Source organism: Ascaphus truei, chromosome 3, assembly GCF_040206685.1.
Source record: "Ascaphus truei isolate aAscTru1 chromosome 3, aAscTru1.hap1, whole genome shotgun sequence".
Taxonomy (NCBI): Eukaryota; Metazoa; Chordata; class Amphibia; order Anura; family Ascaphidae; genus Ascaphus; species Ascaphus truei.
Window position 1 is genome coordinate 16379563 of NC_134485.1, and position 24497 is coordinate 16404059.

At 44.9% G+C, this 24497-nt stretch overlaps 1 protein-coding gene across 13 annotated transcripts in view; it reads left to right on the top strand.

The window, feature by feature from the left end:
• Nucleotides 1-24497, top strand: part of ZBTB20 (zinc finger and BTB domain containing 20) — an 876097-nt gene that overhangs the window by 378479 nt on the left and 473121 nt on the right. For 11 of the 13 annotated variants that reach the window (XR_012800368.1, XM_075593654.1, XM_075593657.1 and 8 more), the window contains one exon: nt 2568-2644. The exons of the other annotated variants lie outside the window; for them this stretch is intronic. The gene's annotated coding sequence lies outside the window, so the exon portion shown is untranslated. The remainder of the gene's footprint in view (nt 1-2567; nt 2645-24497) is intronic. 13 annotated transcript variants of the gene reach the window in all.

The window sequence follows — 24497 nt, forward strand, 5'->3', positions numbered from 1 at the left end:
TCGCACAGGAACTAGATCCCAAGCGAGCAGAGGATGGGGATCGCACAGGAACTAGATCCCAAGCGAGCAGAGGATGGGGATCGCACAGGAACTAGATCCCAAGCGAGCAGAGGATGGGGATCGCACAGGAACTAGATCCCAAGCGAGCAGAGGATGGGGATCGCACAGGAACTAGATCCCAAGCGAGCAGAGGATGGGGATCGCACAGGAACTAGATCCCAAGCGAGCAGAGGATGGGGATCGCACAGGAACTAGATCCCAAGCGAGCAGAGGATGGGGATCGCACAGGAACTAGATCCCAAGTTATTTTTTTTAAAGAAACACAATTATTTAATATTAAATATTATGACCATTGCACCAATTGAAACCTGCTGTGAATTATTTGGGCTGATGTGAATAGCCCGATATGTGTTCAGAGTACCGATATGGAAGCTGTGAAGTCAGACAGGGGGATTTCCCCTTTACATCCGTCTTACTAGAGTAGGTTCAGTATCACCATATAATTACTATTAGAAGCCATTGTGACATTCATTCCCAAACGTTATCCTTTATCCTATAAGGTTAGAAATGTCAAATAAGATGAGAAATAAAGAAAAATAAGAAATGAGCATATCCTTATTTCAGGCAATTTGGGGTGAATTGTTCTTGGGGAATGAAATTGGTGATTTATCAAAGATGCAAAATGAAAAGATGTACTGTATTTTTGCTTGCATCTGCGTTGATAATAAGAATAGGTTTCTGATGTTCAAGTTATTCCAGAACAATGATATTACTTACTCTTGTTGTTTATTCTTACACAACAGCAACCTTGTAAGCTCTGATCTACAGTGTACTGTAACCATACAATACAGGGTAATCCTAAAGCAAGATCGGAATGAAAGCGATCGGAATGCTCGGTCTTTGTGTTAGAACGTGCAGAGACTAAAGGAGTAACTGCGAGTCCTCTGGTTATCTCATTGCACAGCAGTGATGGGGAACAACCTAGCTCAGTGGTGCTCAGTTAGTCCTCGAGAGCGGTCATCAGACCAGGTTTTTAAAAGAAGCTAAAGTGTTCCAGCGGGTGCAACAACGCCTGCTACATCTGTATGTGTCTGGCCTTAAATATCACTAAGACTTGCTTAATGTATGTATTGCCCTAGAAATCTGTCTCTTTTTGCTCTCGAGGACTGAACTTCTGTGCTGCTAAATGTGTTGGCGCTTTACAAAGAAACACTAATAATAACTCGAGCACAACCCAGTTGGGTGACGTGGTGCCTTAATATGTTCCATGTTACTGAAATGTTGCCAATGAAATGGTAAAGGTGGGGAGAGATTGGTAGCTTGGGGAACGTGTGTGGCAAGGGATTAGCAGAAGGCAGCGGTACAGAGACAAGGGTCAGGGCGGAGATAACTTGGAGGAGGTGTGGTCCAGCATCGGATAAGCTGTGGCATAAGGGAAAGGAATGGTATAATGAATTGGGAATATAACCCGAGGCAAACACCATTTAAGGAGCGGAGATGCAGAAATGTGCTTAAGATACAATGAGTGTTTTAAGATACAAGCCTTATATATTTGCGATCCCTTATAAATAACAATTTTCTTATTGTATATACACAAACATTGTTTTCTCTGTCCCGGTATATTCTTGTTCCAAATAATATTCTTCTTTATAATATCTAGATCAGGGGTTCTCAACTTTTTTTGAGCAGGGGCCCCCTGGATGATTTTTAAAATCTCAGGGCACCTCTGCTCATCAGACCTCCCTCACTCCTCCCTCACACGTACATCACTCACCCTCCATCTAGCACACTCACCCCCTTATTACACACTCCACATTCACCCACCTTCATACACACACTTCATATTCACCCTTTTCCTCAGCACAATCTACATTCACCCTCCGCTTTCTCACATGGCACTCACCCCCTTTGCAAGTCACACACTACTGTACACATTCGCCCCAACGTCTCATATACTCCACGCACTCACACCAGCTCACCTTCCCACTCACCCCACACATACACAGACCACTCACCCCTCCCCATGCTCACACACCATATTTACTGTGTCACTTCTCACATACACCCCCCTTTATTACTGAAACCACACACCTTCCCTCTCTGCACACACAGCACTTGCCCCCACCACACACTCAACTCTCACCTCCTCCCACACCCCACACAAACCACTTACCTCCCTCCTCTGCACACAAAGCCAGCCGAATGTTTCCGCCGGGGGCCATGGCACCTTTGGCAAAGGATCGCGGCACACAAAGGTACCAGGGCCCCCTGGTTGAGAAACACTCATCTAGATTATTAATATAGAATTAGAGAGAAATCTGCTCTACATTTCTTTGTTTCAAAATTTCCGAGCAGCCCCTTTGTAACATTGCCACCCCCTCCCACCTCTTTCATTATAAAATATTCTACAAAGAGCTTATTTTTTTTTTTTGTCACCAAAAAAAAAAAAGTCACGCTTGACTGATAGTGCATTGCTGTGGATGGTGAAACATTATGAAAGTTTAATTTTTAATTAAATTTGAAATACCAATTATAACCGAGAGATATTTTAACCTGTTTCTTTTCAGACGGTCTGGAGTTACATTTAGATGCTGAAATCACTGCACCCTCACAAAACAAAAAGATAACGCTGCTCTGCAATTTGGTAAGTAACCGCGACCTTCCCTTTCTTCCTGGCATTATTGTCATTAGTGTGCATGAAACAAAGAGTTTAGTAATTGGATGGAGGTGAGGAAAGAATGACCTTGTGCTGGTACATGGGCAAAAGTGCAGTCCGACAATTTGTGCAGCGTTTTACTTCACGTTTTATTAAAAGGGGTGCCTGCTCTGCGAGCTTGATGCAGGCTGAAGCTTGTTGTTCTGTACAGTAAGGTGAGGCGAGATCTATAGTATGAAACGGATTTCTGTGCATAGTTGCGTTGGACTTTGCACACCGTAGCTGTATTCCTGCAGGGATACCTGGAGGTTGCAGTTAGTTCTGGATGTGATGCTTTGCATGCCTTTTCCCACAGTCCTTGGTACGTGTAGTTTTCTTTTTAATGTAAATACTCATTTGGCTTGATTAAACTGTGAAAGGCGTTATACATGCGAGTTGTGGCGGCAATATTCTACTCTGCCCTCAGTACCGTCTTGGTGCGGACCGAAACCTTGATACTAATAAATCACGTACTCAATAGATTAATGATTTTGAGAGTGCTGCTTTAGAACCATATAACCACTGCGGGTATCTCAGCACCTGTTTAGCTTATTAAGGCGTGAAACACTTGACCTGAGACAGACACACACACATACTGTATATATACACACACACACACACACACACACACACACACACACACACACACACACACACACACACACACACACACACAGGAGAACAAGCACTCTAGACTTGTTAAAGGTCCAAAAAGATTGATGTTTCGGTCCCCAGAGGGACCTTTGACAAGATATACCCAAAATAGCAATGACAACCCTCATGAATACCCCATCACCAGTTGCGTCACTGGAGACCATTCATGTACACAGGGAAATAACGTGCACTCAAAAGGTCTTCTTAAAGTGATGAAGTCTTTAATCATCATCATCATCATCGTTAAATACTTAATCACATTAAGAAGACCTGTGAATACACATTATTTTCCTACACTTGTTCATTTCAAACTCATCGGAGCACCCAGCAAACTGCGACAAGATTACCGTGAGTGCCCTCTCTTTATATATGTATATATCTGTCTATGTTCATTGGAGAATGGAACCTACAGTAACAATAAAATGTTCCTTAAGCAGGACCCGCATTTCTCTCTAAGCACAGTGCAGATTTATTTTATTAGCAGCACACTGTGGTTAGAAATGTGTGCCACCCATAACGGTCTAGTTTAATATGAGAAGCTGGCCGAGAGTTTTCAAGTCTCATTTGTTTTGATCTCCAAGGCTAGAGCAGAATTGCTTCAGAGCATTTATAGTATAGTCATTTGTCTGGAAATTGGGATGAATTGCTGGCTTTCTAAAACAGTCATTTTTTTTAAGCACCAGACATTGTCACTAGACATTGTCACTAGACACACAGCGAGAGAGACACACACACACACATTACAGTGAACGCTTAGTTGCTACTGGAAAAACATGGTGTCCATTCCGGGTTGCCTGGCAGACGTGAGCTAGGAAGGAAGGTTCCCAGAAAAAAAACACAAGAATAAACACAGCTCAAATCTATACTCCTCTTTACAGTGCAAAAAGAAAAACAATATTTAGAGCCCACAGACGTATCCGCGTTATTAATTCGTGGGGAACAATTGGGAATGGGGAATGGACCGCTATTTAAAATGAATACTGCAACTGCTTCATTGTAGCCTGTTCAGAGTATTCAAGGGTTTAAAAAGTCATTCTGCCGTACTGTCGCTGCTTTTGCGCCCACTGCTGTGCGTGGGATCTGGCGTTCGCAGCATACAGTAACTTGCCCCTTTAAGTGATTGGAAATCAGACAATAACAAGTAATAGGTTATGGGGTTGTGTGTCTTGAATAATACTTTAAGTTAAAAGTGTTCCTGCTCGTTATCCCAGATGTTCTAATTAGGACTTTTACCCGAAATAGTAAGACTAGTGATGAGCTTAAGCCAGGCAATGTGTGCTATGTGAAAGCACTTAGCCAGGTGACATGCTGTCTGCTGTTCTCGTATTTGTTTTTATTGTTAGATTTATGGACCTTATTTTACCTTTAATGATTATTTTCCTGGAAATCTGTGGATAAAATTTGGATTTGTTATAATTATATTGATACCACAATCGTGGTTGAGTTCTGAGTATAAGTCAGAGCTACACTTTTATTTAACATTTTGTACTGAGTTTTGACTGCGTGATTTTACATATGTATTTACAGTAGAGTGAAAAAAAATGAATCGGGAGGCTATTTAAGAGAATTATAATATGAAAAAGAGAAGTATAGTTTGCACTGAGTGAGTGGGGCTGGTGATCAGAGAGAACAATGAGTGTGTTTAACAAGGGAATTGAACCTCTGAGAGAATCCAAGCTCTATGTCTCAACCACGAGGCAACACATAACGTACAGTTCATTTGTCATCACACTTATTCCTTATTACTGTCATTATTTCACTAGCTGCCTCCATCAAAGCACTGGGCAGATAATTAGGAAAAAGTTACATAATGGGTATATTTTCCTGGAATGTGTATTTCAGAGCTGGACCACATGCACAGACAGTACTCACGCATGTCTGAGGATGGTTAACCTTAGAACAGTACATCATATTTATGGAACCCCAAGGTCCTGAAGCATGGATCAATGAAAGCTTATCTTGTCTGTTCCAAGAGAGCAGATATTTTTTATTTCCTACAAACGGAATGTAGATTTTCCTTTTTCATCCTGATTACACATTGTATTGGGAGCTCCACCAGTATAGGGGACAAGCAGAGGATCTCCGGAGCTGACCCTGGGTAATTTCAGCTTGGAGGACAACCTACTTTCCAAGATACTTACCTCCGTAGGTGTTGCTGGTATCTCACTGCATGTGTAACCCCCCTGCCCGGCTCCTGGGGAGTTTACATCGATGTGTAGTATTTGGCTACTCGGCATGGTTTACCTCAATTCAGAGTGCCGGATTCAGGCAGCTGGGCGATGGGGTAGCAAGGGTGACAATGATGGGCACCAGGAACTTTTGTAGTACAACTCAATCTTTATTCAGGTGTCCAGGCAACTCATACACACTTGACAACATTGCACGTTTGTTCACATACTTGTGGTTACTCATTGACACAGCGCTTCCCTAGGTGCCCACTCTTAACATTCAAAGGGATGTGCTTTTACTTGGTTATATTACTTGTATTTGGACCGGACCCCCTTATAAGTTTACATCCGTTGTACCACATCTTCTTTGGGCCCTTACTGAGATCCTAGCCAGTTCTGTGCAGGTAACGACTACACCCCATTCCTGATTAGGAACTGCCACTTCCCTACTGATTGAGGAGAATGTGCAGGTGGATCCGCATGTAGAGCTGATCCGCTGACACCGGGAGCCCTCTGTATATGGCCCGTTGTAACATATCTATCTCTCCCTCTGTGGTACCTGCGTGTTTCCGTCGGCCATCTAATTGGGACCCTTACTATAAGGGCACTGTCCCTGTCTGTAACATAACAAACAAGGGGGGCCTGATCTCTTTTAGTACTTCATGAACATAATCCCCATCTACACTCCCCGAGGCTCCTCTCCTCTTACACTCCACGAACCTAACCTTCCAGAACCTTCCTTGTCTCCTATACCTGTATACTTCTTGGTGACATCAGTATCCCCGTAGCAACACAGGATGGGGCCCAGCACATGCTATTCTGCTATTAACCCCTTGCAGCAAAGCAGTAACCCCATTGAGGGAGGTTGCACATGATTAAAGGTCCCACGTCAAGTGGACCAATAGCATTGCGGCTTCCAATTGGATGCGGGACCTTTTAACTTTCACATTGCTCACCTAGCCAGGGCTGCTACTGGCATTACCTATGGAGTACCATGTCAGGAAGCAGGGGATCCCCGAAGCCGAAATGAACGAGGTTTAGCTCTGGAGACCCTCTGCTTCCCACCAAAATGCATCATTAAACGTTGTATACACAAAGAAAACAACTGCATAATTTCACAATGAATTTAAAAAATGATATTTTAAAGGTAATATGTACCGTACAAAATATATACTGTACATGCTGATAGACCCTTGGTCAGATGATCATTAACTGCAAATGTGGGGAAATTATATATATATTGTATGTATTTTTTTACTTTGTGGCAGTTGTGTCATTGTATACTGTATTATTCGCACTATATCATATTGTAAACTCGCTTGGTATCCATAACCAAGCTCTATCCTGGTTCTCATCATGCAACGTCTCCTTTCCCCTCCCTGCACACTAGACTGCTTGCCTTGAGAATTCTGCCCTTAAACCCATCCCACGCTGTGATATTTCTGCAGCAGGGTGCAAGGTTTCGGCAGCCAGACTAATGGCCCATCGGATTAACACACCGGGGGCCCGGCGTTTTAATGGGGATCGCAGCCCGGTAGGATTCACACAGCGTGAGTCCCATTCGAATGCAGGGACCCCCTCTGTGTTAATCCGATGGGCCATTAGTCCGGCTGCAGAAATCTTGCACCGTGCTGCAGAAATATCGCAGGCGTGTGCTGTTTAAAGGTCCTGCGTCATGCGGGCCAATAGAAAGCCGCAAGAGATGACATTGCGGTTTCCTATTGGCCCTCTGGAACTTAAAAACAGAAAATGTTCTGTCCCCATCTGGGCCTGCTACTGGCATCACCTTCCGATGCAAGTATCTCGGAAAGCAGGGTGTCCCCGGAACGGAAATAAACGTGGTTCTGTCCCCAGAGCTGAAATCAAAGTGGTTCTGTCCCCAGAGCTGAAATCAAACCGGTTCTGCTCCGGAGACCCCCTGCTTCAAAACTAGTCGACATAAAAAAAAAACAAGAGGTATAACCACTTTAAATCCTTACTTTTTATATCACTCTGTATTTTACATTGTACATTTTCTTTGCTCAAAATGTTGAATCCTCTACAGCTCCTGCAATGTGTCTGGTTTAACGTGTCTGTGTGTTCTGCTGCTAATTTAAACATTAGATATCCCTTCATACAGAATACCAAGTAGGGTTCAATTAGCGTTGATATTTCTTGCGACTTGAGGAATTTCCAGTGTGATGAACTAGAAGTGACATTTATTGTCAGCCTATAGAACATTCAGTTCTGCTTTCCTGGACTTCAAATGCTTGTGCGCTGATCCCTCGGTGTTCTCCAGTGCAGAAGCCTCAGGAGTCACACTGTTATATGAGGAGTGTAAATACATAATTTCACTGGGGATTTTAGAGAAGGAAATGACAGTCTCTAATGAGCAAATGACAGTGGCAACCCAAAACCCAGTCCAATGGTGTCATTTACTGTAGGGGTCACAGGTAGGGTTGCCAGGCGGCGTCTCCAAAAATACTGGAAATATACAAAACTACAATGGTGAAAGGTTCGACGCGCGCCACATACACACTCACACACACACACATCCATGCTGTTTCCTCCTCTCCATGCTCCTCCCCCCCCAGGCTCCCGACACCTCCTCCTTATTGACTGCATTACCCAGCAGCCGCCAATCAGGATGAAAGAAACTGCTCAGCCCCCTAGCAACAGCCCTGCTCTCCCCTGCCTGGGGAAATCCTGACGCCCCCTAAGCCGGTCAGGTCACCTTGCCCAGAGAGGTAATACCAGAGACACACACATGTCCACAGTGTCCAAATACAGGACAGTCCGGTTGAATACCGGACAGGTGGCAGCCCTGGCTTACAGAACTAGATCGTTTTTACCATATCGACAAAGATTGTAAAACTTTTGAAAAATGATGTTTTCAGAAATGTTAGATTTAGGTATTTTTTTACACTGGAGTACTAATTATCGCAGCCCGTGCACATTCTTTTTTTTTTCATTTCTCAACAGACGAGCCCATCTCGAGGGCTGCTGCATACTAAATTATTTGCGCTATTACTCAAAGATCAGCTATAGGAAATGTAGATATTTCTGACACGTTGAAAACCGAGAGCATGAACAAGAGGTAAAACAAAAAATTAGGGCCAGTGCCGAAATAGCTCACACACTTACTACAGTCCTGTTATTAACCTACTTTGGTAGCTAAGAGTTATGTGAAAATTAATCTGTGCACCAATCCTTAAGTGTGCTCAGCTCCATTCCTGAAGCCCCCCCAACAGGTCAGGTTTTCAGGATATCCCTGCTTCAGCACAGGTGGCTCCATCAGAGGCTCAGTCTTTGACTAAATCTCTTTGACTGAGCCTCTGATGGAGCCACCTGTGCTGAAGCTGGGATATCCTGAAAACCTGACCTGTTGGGGGGGCTTCAGGAATGGAGCTGAGCACACTTAACTTACACGACCCTCAAAGGTTTATACTGTAACGGTATGTATACTTATAAAATAATATATATTTACAATCAAGTGCCTCCTAGACACTACTACTATAATTTTGCTTGGATTTGTGTAAAAATTAATTATTTAAAAAAATAGTAGTGACGCCATCTTATTCTAAAAACAAAAGTCACTTGCAATGCAGCTGCTTCAAAAATGTCAAATTATTAACAAGGCTGTTTAAATTGATTTGGAAGAAACTGGCCTACCAGAGGGTCAGCAACGCATAGCTCTGCAATGCGATGCGTAGGGGAAAACCAGTCCCAGTCTTATCCACATAAAGAGGAATAGATACAAGAAATCTGTAACTTACCTCTTACCTCAAACAGCTGGCAAGGGAAGTTCTTTAAATGGCAGAGAAACTGTATCCATATATAGCGGTGACTGGTCCAGCTATCTCTCTACCTTCCCTGTCATGTAACTCCTAGTAAGACACAGACAGTGACAGGCTGTCCTATGGGGTTTCCCCCTCCTCATGCTAACTTCCTGAGTGACTGGAGTGGTGGTGCATGTGCTGGGCCCTCCCTCTTCAAGCTACAGGAAGGAAGTGCCTAAATTATAGTATGAAGTTCAGCCCCTTAGGGGTGGGTCCGTCAGTCTGTGATTGGGGTTCAAAACTATCTCCTCATGGGGTAGGAGATCTGAGCTCCCTTCCTGGCTGGGAGAGAGATATGTGCTCAGTCCTCATGGGCTGAGGCACTAACCCAACCCAGAGAGGCCTCACTATTACCAGCAGGCCAGTGCCATCCAGAAGCCAGGGATCTACCTTATCAACAAAAGCATTCGCTGTAGCAACATCGCAGTGGCTGCTATAATAAAGATCATCCTCATTTATACTTCTGGCTCTGCGGCACTCTGTGTGGAGGGAGTATTGTGAGTAAGGACTGTCCATAGCAGGGAAGCCTGGAGGCGCAGTCACCAAGAAGAACCAGAATCCCTAAAAGTCTGCCTGTCTTCCCCCACACCATCGCAGGTACCTCAGCTTTCCTGTGCCAAACAGGTAACCAGCATTATACCTAGCAATAGCCATGACTAAATCTCACGGGGAGAGGGGGGAGAGGGGGGGGGGACGACACATGTGCTACACATAGATATAGCAAAATAGTAATGTGATATTGGTAAGAAAACGGCTTTAAAAAGTTAGGGATTAGTGTGGTCAAGGTACAAATAAATCTGAAATTGCAACAACAACAACAAAAAAATGCAAAGCCAAATGTTACATCTTAAAATGTGTGTTTCTTTGCACTGTGCCTAACATACATACATACATACATACATACATACATACATACATACATACATACATACATACATACATAGGGTTGCTAAGTGGCTTGTCGGAAAAATACTGGACAAAATGGTGCAAGGTGCTGCGCGCGCGAGACCCGTTGGTGAGGAAGAATGTTACTTATAAATGACCTGATTTCACTCCAAGTATTCACCAATTTGCACCAATTTATATTCTGTTTCGTAAAAAAATCTGGGGAGGGGACTTGGGAGGGAGCGTCCTTCTGAGGATTGTTTTTAGGAAATAGAATATGAAATAGAACAAATTGATGCAAATTGGTGCATGTTTGGAGTGAAATTTAGAACAAATGACGTAATGGTCAGATCGTTTATAAATAACTGACCTGCAGTCATTCTGTACCTGGCGAGCAATACTGATCTTAATGCTGCTCCCACAAATCTCACGATTGTTGCACCCCTCCTCATCCTCTCTCTCTCTCCCTTTATTCTCTTACCCTCCCACCCCCTTCGTCTTCTCACCCCTCCCTCATCCTATCTCAGCCCCCCTCATCCTCTCTCATCCCCCCTCCCTTCATCCTCTCTCCCCCCCCTTCATCCTCTCACCCCCCCCTTCATCCTCTCATCCCCCCTTCCTTCATCCTCACCTCCCTTCATCCTCTCACCCCCGTCCCTTCATACTCTCTCACCCCTCCTCCCTTCGTCCTCTCTCACCCCCCCTCCCTTTATCCTCTCTCACCCCCCCTCCCTTCACCCTCTCTCACCCCCCCTCCCTTCATCCTCTCTCACCCCCCCTCCCTTCATCCTCTCTCACCCCCCCTCCCTTCATCCTCTCTCACCCCCCCTCCCTTCATCCTCTCTCACCCCCCCCTCCCTTCATCCTCTCTCACCCCCCCCTCCCTTCATCCTCTCTCACCCCCCCTCCCTTCATCCTCTCTCACCCCCCCTCCCTTCATCCTCTCACCCCCCCTCCCTTCATCCTCTCACCCCCCCTCCCTTCATCCTCTCTCACCCCCCCCTCCCTTCATCCTCTCTCACCCCCCCCCTCCCTTCATCCTCTCTCACCCCCCCTCCCTTCATCCTCTCTCACCCCCCCTCCCTTCATCCTCTCTCACCCCCCCTCCCTTCATCCTCTCTCACCCCCCCTCCCTTCATCCTCTCTCACCCCCCCCTCCCTTCATCCTCTCTCACCCCCCCTCCCCTCATCCTCTCTCACCCTCCCCTCCCTTCATCCTCTCTCACCCTCCCCTCCCTTCATCCTCTCTCACCCTCCCCTACCTTCATCCTCTCTCACCCCCCTCTCTCTATCATTATCACCCCCACAGGACAACCAGAGAAAACACATACATTCGTACACACACAAAACAGTACAAAACAGTACACCAGGACAAATCAGAACAAATACACACAAGACACACAGTATACACAGCACAGGAGACAGGACACAGCCTCACCTCTCTTTCCTCCATGCTTTTCCTCCGCTCTTTGGCCCCACCCCCAGGCTCCTGCCACCTCCTCTTGATTGGCTGCTGCTGTGTAATGCAGCCAATCAGGATGGAGGAAGCTGCCCAGCCGGAGCAGCCCTGCTCTATACCTTCTCAGGGGAAATCCCGCGATTGGTTACTACTTCCAGAGAGGTAATACCGGCATACACATACATGTCCCCCCCGCACACATACATGTCCCCCCCGCACACATACATGCCTGGTATTATCTCTCATTTTTAACCAGACAGAGTAACCAAAGACCGGGCAGTCCGGTTCAATACCAGACACCTGGCAACCCAACATACATACGTCACCAAAGTCATATGAACAGGAAGTTGCCCAGCGGCCATCTTAAATAATGCAATGTATCCAGTACCAGAGATCTCCAGATATAGTAATGCTACTGTGCAACAGTAGGAAACAGGGCTGCCAACAGAGATCTTTAGACCCAGAACACACATAAAAAGCCGGGTTCCCCACTCCCTACACGGCGCACTGAAGGGAGGGGGAGAGGAGGGAAGGCTGGGGGGGAAGGAGAGGGTATGGGCCAGAGGGGGGGAAAAATCTGGTATGGTGCGGGGGGTGGGGGGGGGGGAAGGGATAAGGATGTGTGGGGGGGTATAAGGAGGTACAGTATGGGCATGGGGGAGGGGGTATAAGGAGGTAATTGACCTGGATGGAGTGTATAAGGAGGTAATGAACCTGGGGGGAGGGTATAAGGAGGTAGTGGACCTGGGGGGAGGGTATAATGTCCTTGGGATGGGGGGGGGGGGGAGTTAAGGAGGTCCTGGAGGGGTATGAGAAGGTAATGAGCCTGGATAGGAATATAGCGAGGTAATGGGTTGGGGGGGGGGGGGGAGGGGTATGAGAAGGTAATGAGCCTGGATAGGAATATAGCGAGGTAATGGGTTTGGGGGGGGGGGGGGGATTAGAAGGTAATGGGCCTGGGGGAGTTTAAGGGGGTAAGATGTCTGGAGGGAGTATAAGTGGGCAATGGGACTAGGGGTGTAAGGGGGTAATAAGCCCGGGCCTAAAGGGGATGCTTAAAAGATGTAATATCCCAGGACCACTTACTGTTGATTTGTCTTATAACGAGAATCCCACTATTTTTAAACGTAAAATAGGCATCAAAATAGCAGTCATTTGCAAACCGATTTACATTTTTTCTTTGTATAACATCATTCTTTCCCCCTGAAATAGCAAGTGTCATCATGCGCTGAAAGACCCCGCTTTAGGGCAGGGGTGCGCTAACGTTCCCTCTGCTCTCCTCCCCTGCTTGCGACCCCAGCCCCTCCCCCCCCCCCCGCTCGGCTCCAGTAACATGACGTCCCGCGACCCCGCTGCGTCGCCATGACGACACGTCGCTGGAAGCGTAGGTAACCGAGTTACATAGGCCTTGCGCGGCCCCCCGGCATTTATATTTAAATGCCCTGGGGAAGGGCGCGGGACCTCTGTAACCGCCGCGCACCCCTGCTCTAGGGTGCGATTGCTAAGTTCTGGTAGCTTTTCATGTGCGTTTCATAGTTATTTCTACATCACAAAAGCCATCGTTTGCACTGCCATTGTAAATAATAGGAGCTCCAGCAGCCGCTTCTGCTGCAGAATGACCTGCCAAGGACACAGTGACAATGTATGGCTGCAGTCTGTCTGCTCAGATGGAAAACGAGATGATGGATGTTACAGAGACAAGAGAACTGAATAGAATTGTGTTACGTGTTGGCTGCTTCTCCCCTTTCTTTTTGTGTCGAGCGAGTGCTTAATAGGCCGTTTTCATTTTCAAAGTTGTGTTTCTGTAACATTGAATCGCTCATTTGAGATCTAATGTATGAAGCCTGTACGGCATGTTCGCAGCGTTTGAGCTGTGAGATGAAAAGGAGAGGAGAGCATACCTTGTTGAAATGTACATTTCCTGCAGAGCTGGAGTCACTGAAATACTGATATGAAAAGACTTCGATTTTTGTTACGCTCAGGGCTGCAATTTGAGAATCCATCCTGGTCACAGGGGGACGGGTAATACCCCCTCTGTCCTCAAAACGGTTAAAAAATCTCAAGAGTACTGTATGAATTTCAAGCTCGGTTGATGTATAGGGTTGTGACTGCAATAATCTCAAGTGTTTTTTTTTTTTTAAATCAGACTAATTGGCTGAAAGTCAAAAATCCTGATGCAGGTAGGGTTGCCAGGTGGCGTCTCCAAAAATACTGCTCGAGACACAGACACACTTCTCTCCGCTCCGTTCTGTTTTCTCCTCTCCTTGGCCCCAACCCCAGGCTCCTGATACCTCCTCCTGATTGGCTGCATTACCCAGCAGCAGCCATGGGGGAAGCTGCCCCTCTATCACCCCGCTCAGTGAAATCCCACGGCCCCCCTAGCCAGTCAGGTCACTATGTCCAGAGGTAATACCGGACACACACATTTTTTTTACTGGACCGAGTGTCTAAATACAGGACAGTCCAGTTCAATACTGGACACCTGGCAACCCTATTTGCAGATACTGCATACATGGGCGCTTAGCCATGTGTTACATACTTTTATTTTGAAAAGGACAAATAAGCAAAATGAGGAATTTTTGGGAACCGAGAACCTTTTCCCAGTCTTCCAAATGACCCGTATTAAATGTGAAGATGAACAGTCCTTTTTGGAGGACGAGACGAGTTGAGTTACAATATGTAGCCCTTCAATGGTTTGCTCCAGCACTTCGCCATTATTATCAGTCATCTTAGGCTGTAACATTGTGCAGGGAGTAGAAGTTTGTCCCTCAGTGATGTGGGATACTCAGTCCAGGCCTATGCTGTTTTGCTTGGGGGGGAAGAGGAATGGGGGAGAAAAGGGGAATGGTGCAGCTGACAACGAAAATTGAGCCACCTGTGCTGAAGCAGGAATATCCTTAAAACCTGACCTGCTGGTGGCCCATGAAGACTGGAGTTGGCCACTCCTGATCTACCAGGGCTTCCTTCTTACTGCGCAGTGCTCGTTTCTAGGCTCTTTTCAAGCTGCTGTGCCAAAAAAGTATGCCCCGAATTAAACCTCAGTCCAATGTCTTAAACTCACCGAAGAGTTCAAATGTATTCCATGATTGATTACAGCACTTTGAACATTATGTAAGCATTTCCTTGATGTGCTTATGCCAAGGCAAACCCTGAAACGTCATCTATGGCCTCTACGTGTCCTGAGACTGGAAGCTGAGGACCCGAGAGAGGTCCAGGGAGCCACCAAATAAGAGCACAGTGGCTGGACTGTCAGTGAACAAGTGACTCAACTATTCAAGTAATCTAATAGAGAGCGTGAAGCAGGGTCACGAAGCTAAGGTTAAAATAAAAAGGATTGAGATAACTAGTTGGACGGCCAATGCTATCCTTTGGGGTCTATGCATCAAGTTGTGCAAGTCTAAAGCAAAAACTGCACCAACAGGTGTCAGAGAAACCATCCTATTGATTAAAAGAAGTACAGTACACTTGTTTTTAGGTTGAAGTTATTGCTGTGGTAAACCCATAAATCCATTCAAATAGTTTTATATTAATATGAGGCTCTGCAATTGATGCCCTATATTTGAACGTTCTGTATACAGTATCTATATACTGTAGCAGTTGAGTCAATCTTTTTCTTAAAGCTTTTTCCGCCTGGAAATAAGTCTTCCGGAGTGCCGCCTCTCTCCTACTTCGGAAGGATTCCCGTGGTCACAGTATCTATATATTCCCTTACTCTTGCTTGTTAAAAATAGATCCAATCATAAACTAACTTTGATTACCTTATTCAAAGCCAGTAGACTCCTACTGTACAGAACACTTTCCCTTATTGATTTTGCAGATAGGCTGTATGTGAAGACAGGTGTCTCAGTCGGACGAGTATTTAATGCTGAGCGAGAGCCCACACAGGGAACGCTACATGGTGATTCACAAAAGGTCGAGATTTTTTAAATCTATCGACCTATTCACTGACGCCATATTGCCAACGGTAGAGCAGAGATAATGGGCTTTTTACTAGGGTGATATGTCAGCGTTATTTTGTAACGCAGTGTATGTAAATGAGCTGTTTAACACTAAAATGATTTATTTACATGGTATTCACTAGACTCCGACACCTAGCGATATCAGAATACCGCCAAACACTATCGGCAGTTTTTATCGCCTACCCCAGGCTGGCTAATCAGACAAAGACAAGATTAGACAAGCCAACCTATAATGGATGATAACAACAGATAATATTAACAATATAGAACATATTCATATATTGACCTCTTAGTAGCTCAAGTGTCCAGGCAGATAGTCATGGTCAAGCCATGGTTAGCTGGGTATTGAGGGGGTTATTCACTAAAGTGCGTTAGTGCCAATTAGGCACAAATCCTGGCGTAAGTGGTTAATATTTGCACGTTTTATTCTTTTTTTGTATTTTATTTGTAGGGTTAAACCACTTCTCGCATTGATTGCCTCGGGCATCAAAGGTGTTTAATCATTTTCTGCCATAGAGTTTTTAAAGAAATCATATTACATAACCCTATGGTACAAAAGTGTGATAGCTCCCACCCATCCAAAATGTCACCGCTAGCGCTGATTAATGCTGATTTCAATGAGTTATCGCTTACTTGTATCTCTAGCGTTAATTGTAATGGATGCAAATAAGCTGCATGTTGCAACGGATTTATGAATAGGTCATTCTTAGGGAATAATAATATGGTGGTCATTCCCCAGAATATAACAGCAATGCCCTTTCTTAAAATAAGGCCAAAATGTAACACTGCTTTATTGACCTTCATTGACCTTCAGTGGATCTAGCCCTGAATGGGATTTACAGTAGGTGCCCTTCAATAGTGCCACTGTACGTGGCCATCATTTGGCAGAGTAGGTGGCACTTCTGTTTTAATGTGTTTGGGGAACTTTTGCTTTTCGACTTTTAACATCAAATTTTGATAGGAATAAATCTGAATAAAGCAACATGGAAAAGCATTCAGACAGTTCGGTAAATATTGAATGTGCTCGTTTTATTTTAGACGTTGGCCTTCTCCGTTCCTCTCATTACTGTGGCTGGTCTTGTTTTTCACATTCGCTCCTGTGACTAACACAGCTCTTTTTCACTCTGTAATGTAACTGCTCTGTAACAAACTAAATGCAAGAGTCATTTACAGGCTATTTGCTACACGGCTTCTTGAAAACAGTTTGTATATCTAGTTTTACAGGAATATTAAGAGTTTTATGTATTAAAGTCTCCCAGCTGCAAAACTGGGGGCACAAGTGGGCATAAAACTGTCTTTTATTATTGCCTGAAAATTATGCTGAAATATTATTAAATAGAAGGAATTCAATTAGAAGCAATAGGATGTTTTGCTACAACAAATTTGGTGCATTATCCTTTACTTTTGCCCTGGGTTTGCAGCCAGGATTGGATACCTAATCGCTGGACCCTTGTTCCCTTTCTGCAAGAAGATTACAATTGAATTTTGGCAGCAGAGGCAGAAATAGATCAAATAATTTGTGTGGCGTCACAAGGAGCCGGCATTGGGATCTGAGCTCATCTTACAGCCAGTCGCTATTACGTTTCCGGAAGTAAAGTGGGGTGCATGGGTGACAGAAAAATACCAGCAATAATGGTGTAGCCCTTGTACCCCCACCCCCCGCCCCTAAGTGAGATTGGGTCTGCTTTCTCCAGCTACTTCACTAGTTTTGGGGCTGTACCTGTTGGGAAACAGGAGGGCTGAGCGCTCCGCAATGGTGTGAGGAGAACAGGACAGGATCACAGGGTTACCTTAGTTCATCATCGGTGCAGCGCCTCCAGTCAGCATGGATCCTCTGTGATAGCAGGGGGTGGCCCATACTGACACCTCTTCTTCTTTCATTAGCAGACCGCGAATCACACTCCTTTGTATTTTCATGGTCTTTATTGCATCAGGGCAGACATATACAGCAGATGTATTCCTTTTCCCAGCTTCCTTCAGGACAGTGCCCTGATTCAGGCTTCAGGCCCAGATCAGGCCTGGTGGACCCCTCCATCACCTCCTTTATGAGGTGAAGGGCTGCTGTTGCTCACTCCACAGAGGGAGGAGAGAGAAAGAGACGGGGACCCAGAATTTAGGAAAGTGCCAATATTTATAACCCTTAACAGAGCAGGTTGAATACTGATTGGGCATCACATACTACAGATGAACCAATTAGTATCCTTCCCTCAGGCTGGCACTCTCTGGCTGTTGCTAAGGCCCACCCTTGGATACTGCTGTTACAGTCCAAGGATGCAAAAGCACACAGGCCTTTGTGACAGGGTGAATGAACGTCACCACCCATACCTGGCAAATCTATGTTTAGGCTTGCAGTGCAGCAGTGACGAGGTTAAGTTGGGAAGGGCTGCTTAATTAGTCTGACACCAGCCGCATGATCAAGGTGTTTTAAAACCCCCAGGCTGTGCACACAGAGAGGCTAGCTGGTCAGGAGACAGGACTGAAATTACTGAAGAGATTACTGCTATAAGGTCTGTGTTGCAAAGTACATATGTGATGAACTGTCTGTGTCCTGCATGCAAAAGAGAAGCTGCCTTGTTTTCTAAGCTGAGGAGAAGCTATGTTGTTTTGTCTGCTAAAGAGAAGCTATTTTGTTTTGTCTGCTAAAAAGAAGGTATTTTGTTTTGTCTGCTGAAGAAGAAGCTATTTTCTTTTTGTCTGCTGATGAGAAGCTATTTTCTTTTTGTGTGCTGTATGTTTTAAGGCTCAATAAATAAGCCTTATCAAGAGAACCCGCGTGTGTGGTTGCATGTACCCTGCAACAGCCTTATTGAAGGAATTACCCTTCCACTGCTGCACCTAACAGGACTTACACTGGAAGGGTCCAGGAAAAGAAGTAGCGGCCGGGAGGCTAGGCTATAATGGTATTTTACGATTAGTCAAATTTCACTGATTTTGGTGTAAAAAAATGAAAAAAAATAGTGTGATCTATTTTGACAATAGTTTGCAATGTTCAAGCTTTCACGCCTCACAGGATTCTTCTTCAGGTTTGGCAGTGGTACAGCATGACCTGGCTTATATTCAATACGTAGTATGGTGGTTTACAGTGGGAGTTTGGAGATGATATGTAATTGAGGTACATTTTGTCAGTGGATATGTGTGAAAAGTGTCAGAGGAGTGCACCCCTGTGCTGGCACTAGGGTGACCAGATTTCCAACCGTAAAACCCGGGACACAATAACAAATCATTTCTTAAACAAAATCACTTAAAAATAATTATTATAATGATATTTGTCTAATAGTGTCCCCAGTTATGCTGTATTATTATCTCTCCCTATCTCCTCTCTCGCCCCTCTCCACATCCCCTCTCTGTCCCTCCCCATCCTCTCTCCCCCTCCCCATCCTCTCTCCCCCGCTCCAATTTCTCCTCTCTCCCCTCTCCCTGTCCTCTCTCTCCCCTCTCCCTGTCCTCTCTCCCCTCTCCCTGTCCTCTCTGTCCACTCACACACACACGTACTTACCCACACACACTTACCCAACCACTCACACACACTTACCTACACACACACCTACACATATTTATTTATCAACACACACTTACCCAGCCACACACACACACACACACACACACACACACACACACACACACACACACACACACACCCACAGCCACACACACACACACTTACCCATCTACACACACTTACTCAGCCATAGACACTTACCCACAAACACACACTTATGCGCACACACACACACTTACCTACCCCCAGCACCACACACTTACCCACACCACACAAACACACTTCCCCACACATTTATTTACCCACACACTTATTTACCCACACAAGTACACTAACGCACACACATTTACCCAGCCACAAATACACACACACACTTACTTTATCATTAACACGACACACTAAAGCCAGGGAGAGGAGGAGCTGCGTGAGCAGCGAAGCGTCACCTACTGGCCGGAGGAGTCATTGCACTGCAGCTCCTCCTTTCTCTGCTCAAACCTGGGACATTACAGAGATTGTCGGGACACCGGGACAGTACCTTAAAAACCGGGACTGTCCCGGCTACACTGGGACGCCTGGTCACCCTAACCGAAGCCCTCCAGGAGACCGTGATTTCCACCTTTCCCAGTTGCACACCTGACTTGAATGTGAATTCACACTAATCATAGCAACCACCCTAATGTTTTCATTGATGTCCACCCACAATGAATCAATTACTGCAAGGTGGTGTATGGGCATGCTTGTGAAGCGTGAAAGGTAGAGACCCCACAAAGGGGGGAAATGTCATATTTAATTCGAGAAATTAATGAAATACGACCTTAGGGACAAATATTAAGTATCGCCATTTCGTGTGCATGAAGAAAAGTGAGTGATATCGACATAATCCCAATATATTTCCGTTCTTTGTAGTTGTGCATTATATACACTATGTTTATTTTACCTGACTTCTGTCAGCCTTGCCATTTGGAAGGTGTCTCGGGAGGAGTTAAGCTCAAATTATAATGTGAAGTATCAAATTCTGTATGTGGGCCAGTCATTTTATTTTTCCTTTTTCTTAAGGTCCACAAACGGTGCCAGGTCTGAAGTGTGTAAAGAACAATTACAGCCAATGATATGCATCAAATTGCATACACTGTTATTAACATGTTTGTTGCAATGTTGTGAGTGGGGTCTATGGAGGAACCTGAGGAGTTTGTGTCATAAGCATTGTGGCACTAAGTCATAGGCAAACTAAATAACTTTTAACCCCTTGGTTGTCCTATAGGCATACAGGGGGTTAAACCTCTCTCGCAGCCAAGAGCTGAGCTAAGGACCCAGCAATCTAATGGAACTCCTATTGAAGTCAGGCGTTTTCCATTATAGTTCCATCCGAACAGTAAAATATCACCTTTTAGCAATAATGTATAATGACTGGTGCAGCCAGTGTGGAATGAGGGGGATATCTTTTAACAATCAGCCAAGAACACGGCACAATAGAAGGAAAAGGTTTAAATGGGAGTACAGTGTCGGAGGTAGTCACTGCTAAACATTATATAGTATAGATACTTGGATGATTGGTAAAAAGAACATTGGGGTCAGTTTGTCACCTGCCAGCAGTCACAAGCCATTGGAAGAATACAAAATGTTGGATTAAAATAACCCCCAATTTGCTTAGTTACAAGTATGCTTTTATGTGACACCTTTGTATATTTTTGCTGTGCCCCTTATAGGATAATTGCTTGCGTCAGACTTCTTACAGACATTTCTCCACAAATATACAAGTATTGTTTAAAGCAGCTGTTCAAGCTGCTGATTTTTTTTCTTTTCCCCCCCCCCTTTAATATGTGCATCAATACAATCCACACAATGATAAGTAATTAGCTAAATTGCCGATCGATCCGTTCTCCTGTGATAGATCGGTGAAGATTCGGCTCGGGGGTTCACTAAATGGCAGTCAGTGCAGCAGAAGAGGAGCAAAGATACAAATTCTGTGGGGAAGATCATGTGACCAGGCAATCACTAGCTACAACTGGTGCTGTGCTAGAGAGAGGGTAGGGCCCAAAAAGGGGAAGGGGATGTGACTTTGTAAATGGTTTCTATAGAAACAGAAAATGCTTGTTACATTATAATACATTAAAAATATCATATCAGACTTGTTTTTTTTTTTGTTTTTTTTAAATGCTACAGTACAAGTATTTTCTCATAGTAGAGAACTGATTTATTTAAAAAAAAAAAACACATGTAGGATATTGCTTGAACTGCAGCTTTAAATATGTACAGTACAGGGTGTTTATAGAGGAACAGAAAATGAGACTGATACTCCCCTGGGCTTATGCTGTTTTATTGAAGGGTCAATGTTTTGGTTCCTACTCTGGACCTTTATTAATATATAAATACAGTACCCTTTTCTTTTTTCTAACAATATATCTATTATAAGTGAAGGTTTAAGAGGTTATAACAATACGAGAGCAGAGAGAAAGTATTACATGGATGCACCAATACTTGGATTTATCTGTCTCTATAAACACCCTGTTCATTTTGCAGTCACATTATATCTGTATTAATCACATGGTGGCAGCCACAGAAACGGCAAGATAAACAAAAACAAAGGGTAGAGCGAGGCATTGGCCAATTATACAAAATATTCTTTAAATATGTACTGATTAACCTTTTCAGTGCCAGAGTGCCGCCGCCCCTCCCTAGCACATGACAATCATGTGATAGCTCCCCTAGAAAACAAGCAAAAAATACATGATTTAGCTACTGCTACATGGGGCAATAGGAGGGCCAGACGTCATATCATGGGGCCTCAGGAGGGCCAGACGTCATATCATGGGGCCCCAGGAGGGCCAGATGTCATATCATGGGGCCCCAGGAGGGCCAGACGTCATATCATGGGGCCACAGGAGGGCCAGACATCATAGAGCCCCAGGAGGGCCAGGCATCATATCATGGGGCCCCAGGAGGGCTAAATGTCATATCATGGGACCCCAGGAGGGCCAGACATATCATGGGGCCCCAGGAGGGCCAGACATATCATGGGGCCCCAGGAGAGCCAGACATCATATCATGGGGCACTCAAGGGGTTTAACTGCTATAGTGAGGAGTTCTATATGTAGTATATATTTGTTTGAAAGGTGCATTTGTTCCTGCATGTAAATGGAGTATGGGGCAGGTTATTGCTGTTCTCAGCCTGTACACGCAGAACCCCAAGTTCAAGTCTTGGTATTTTTGCAGCTGCAAGTTGAGTTCCTTATATTGCAAAGCGTATCGCTTCAAATCCTCAATGCAGATCAGTTGTAGGTGGCGATTCCTATTACAGGACAGACATAAGATGTCTTCGTAGACGAAGCTATTGTGTGCAGATCTTTGGAAACCTCATCCGTTCCTTCTTCGGGCGTTCTGTGTTAGAAGGGAACGTATCGCCGTTGTAGAGGTATAAGCCACTAAATACATTATTTGGTCACCGAGGAAAAAGTGATTAAATGTTCTTTTCGACAGGAAAAATGCTGTATTTAAAAAGGAAGGTATTTTAATATGACACGTTCTGAAGATTAAGTGTCTTTAATCAGTTTTATTTAATAGAGCACACAAATAAGAGCACTTAATGAGTGTGACCTCTGCAGCGACGATATTCAGTATATATCCGTAACGGATGAATCGGGGTGATACACTCTGTAGTGCAGGGCTGGCCCACTCCAGTCCTCAAGGGCCACTAACAGACCAGGTTCTAAGGATATCTCTGCTTCAGCACAGGTGGCTAAATCAGTGGCTCAGTCAAAGACTGAGACACCTGTGCTGAAGCAGGGATATCCCTAATACCTGGGCTGTTGGTGACCCTTGAGGGCTTGAGTTGGCCACGCCTGCTGTACGGAGTCTTCATGTGTTATATAGAGAGGATTTCTCCATGGCCAGAATGGCTACGTAACCGGGGGGTACTTTAAATCTGCAAGATAGGCTTTGTGGGAATCCCGCTCCCTGCTATCAACTCACTATTCTCTGTAACGGTGCCGCCCGCTATAGGGGCAAATTAAATAAATCGCAGTGATCCCGTATGTATGCACAGTATTACCAGGCGACGGGTATCTTTTAAAAGAAAAATCAGTCTTGTTTTTAAACCATGTATGCGTTCTCACGGTGTTTGCAGTATTTTGATTGATTCTTGAAAAATAATCAGATGAGCCATTTAAAATCATGTTTGAAAGTGTCTTTTGACCGCGTTTTGTCATTATCACGCTCCTTTCCATAACTGGTCATCACGCACAAAGTGGACATCCATACATCTGAATTTGTTCAATCTTTTTGTACTATTTTTGTATGTGAGTATTTCTCGCCAGAATAAGCGTTTCTGTTTGTGCCCTAAAACCAGAATTGCTGCGTTCTGTTACGCTGGCGTAATCTATAGAAAAGTCAAAGGACATTTATCATAGCGAAAACAACTTATTTGATCTTTTTTTAACTGTCAAAGGTGATTTCAAATATTTAGTTATTGTTTAGAATATGGAACACCTTTGTTTACCCTTTTTAAGCTATCACTGTTGTTCACTTAGGCGGCGTTTATAGCACTGTACATGCAGTCCGTCGCGGGTGCCCATACTGGGCGCGATGGCTGATGTCACGCGGTCGCGATCGCTGGTAGTCAAAGGATTTTGACTTCTTCAGCGATCGCCGTGTGCCGTCAGCAGGCACGTGAGCGGTTTAGCCAATGAGGGCGAACCGCTCACGGCCACGCCCCCCGGTCACCCTCTCGTCTCCTGCACCAGAGTGCCGGAAATGCTTTAGGGACGGCATGTGACGTCACATGACCCAGCGGCGTCATTTGACGCTCTATGGAAGGTAACGTGGGGGTCGCGAGCACAGGGGGAGAGCAGGTAGGTCGGCACAGGGCAAACAATTAACAAATTATACCTAAACGGCGCCATTCCCATTCAGACACTAGATGAGTGCTTTCGTACGGTCTGGGTGGGCGGAACGCCACAGTTAGGCGTAATTTAAATCGCTTAGCGTTGTTTCCCAGCACGATTACCCTCTCCACTCCTCTCTCTCCGCTTCAGAAAAGCCCTATTTTGGGCTCTGGACCGGAGTAACTCCAACACTGGCATAACATGGCGTTATTGGAAGATGAAGCGGCTTTATGCTGCATTAATGCCGCGTTCCGCCTATGCACATGCGTTCAGACCTGTTTTGGTTGTTGTATTTGATTAGCTGTGACGATACTATGTTAAATCGGGGAACATTACATCGCTTCCTGATTTAATGGAGCTTTGAGGATCTAGCCCTATATCCTTTCAATTGGATTATTAATCCTGGATTAATATGGTGCTATTTTTTGCCTGCTTTTGTGGCCGGGAGACTTTAAAAAAATGGAGCATATAGCTTTAAAT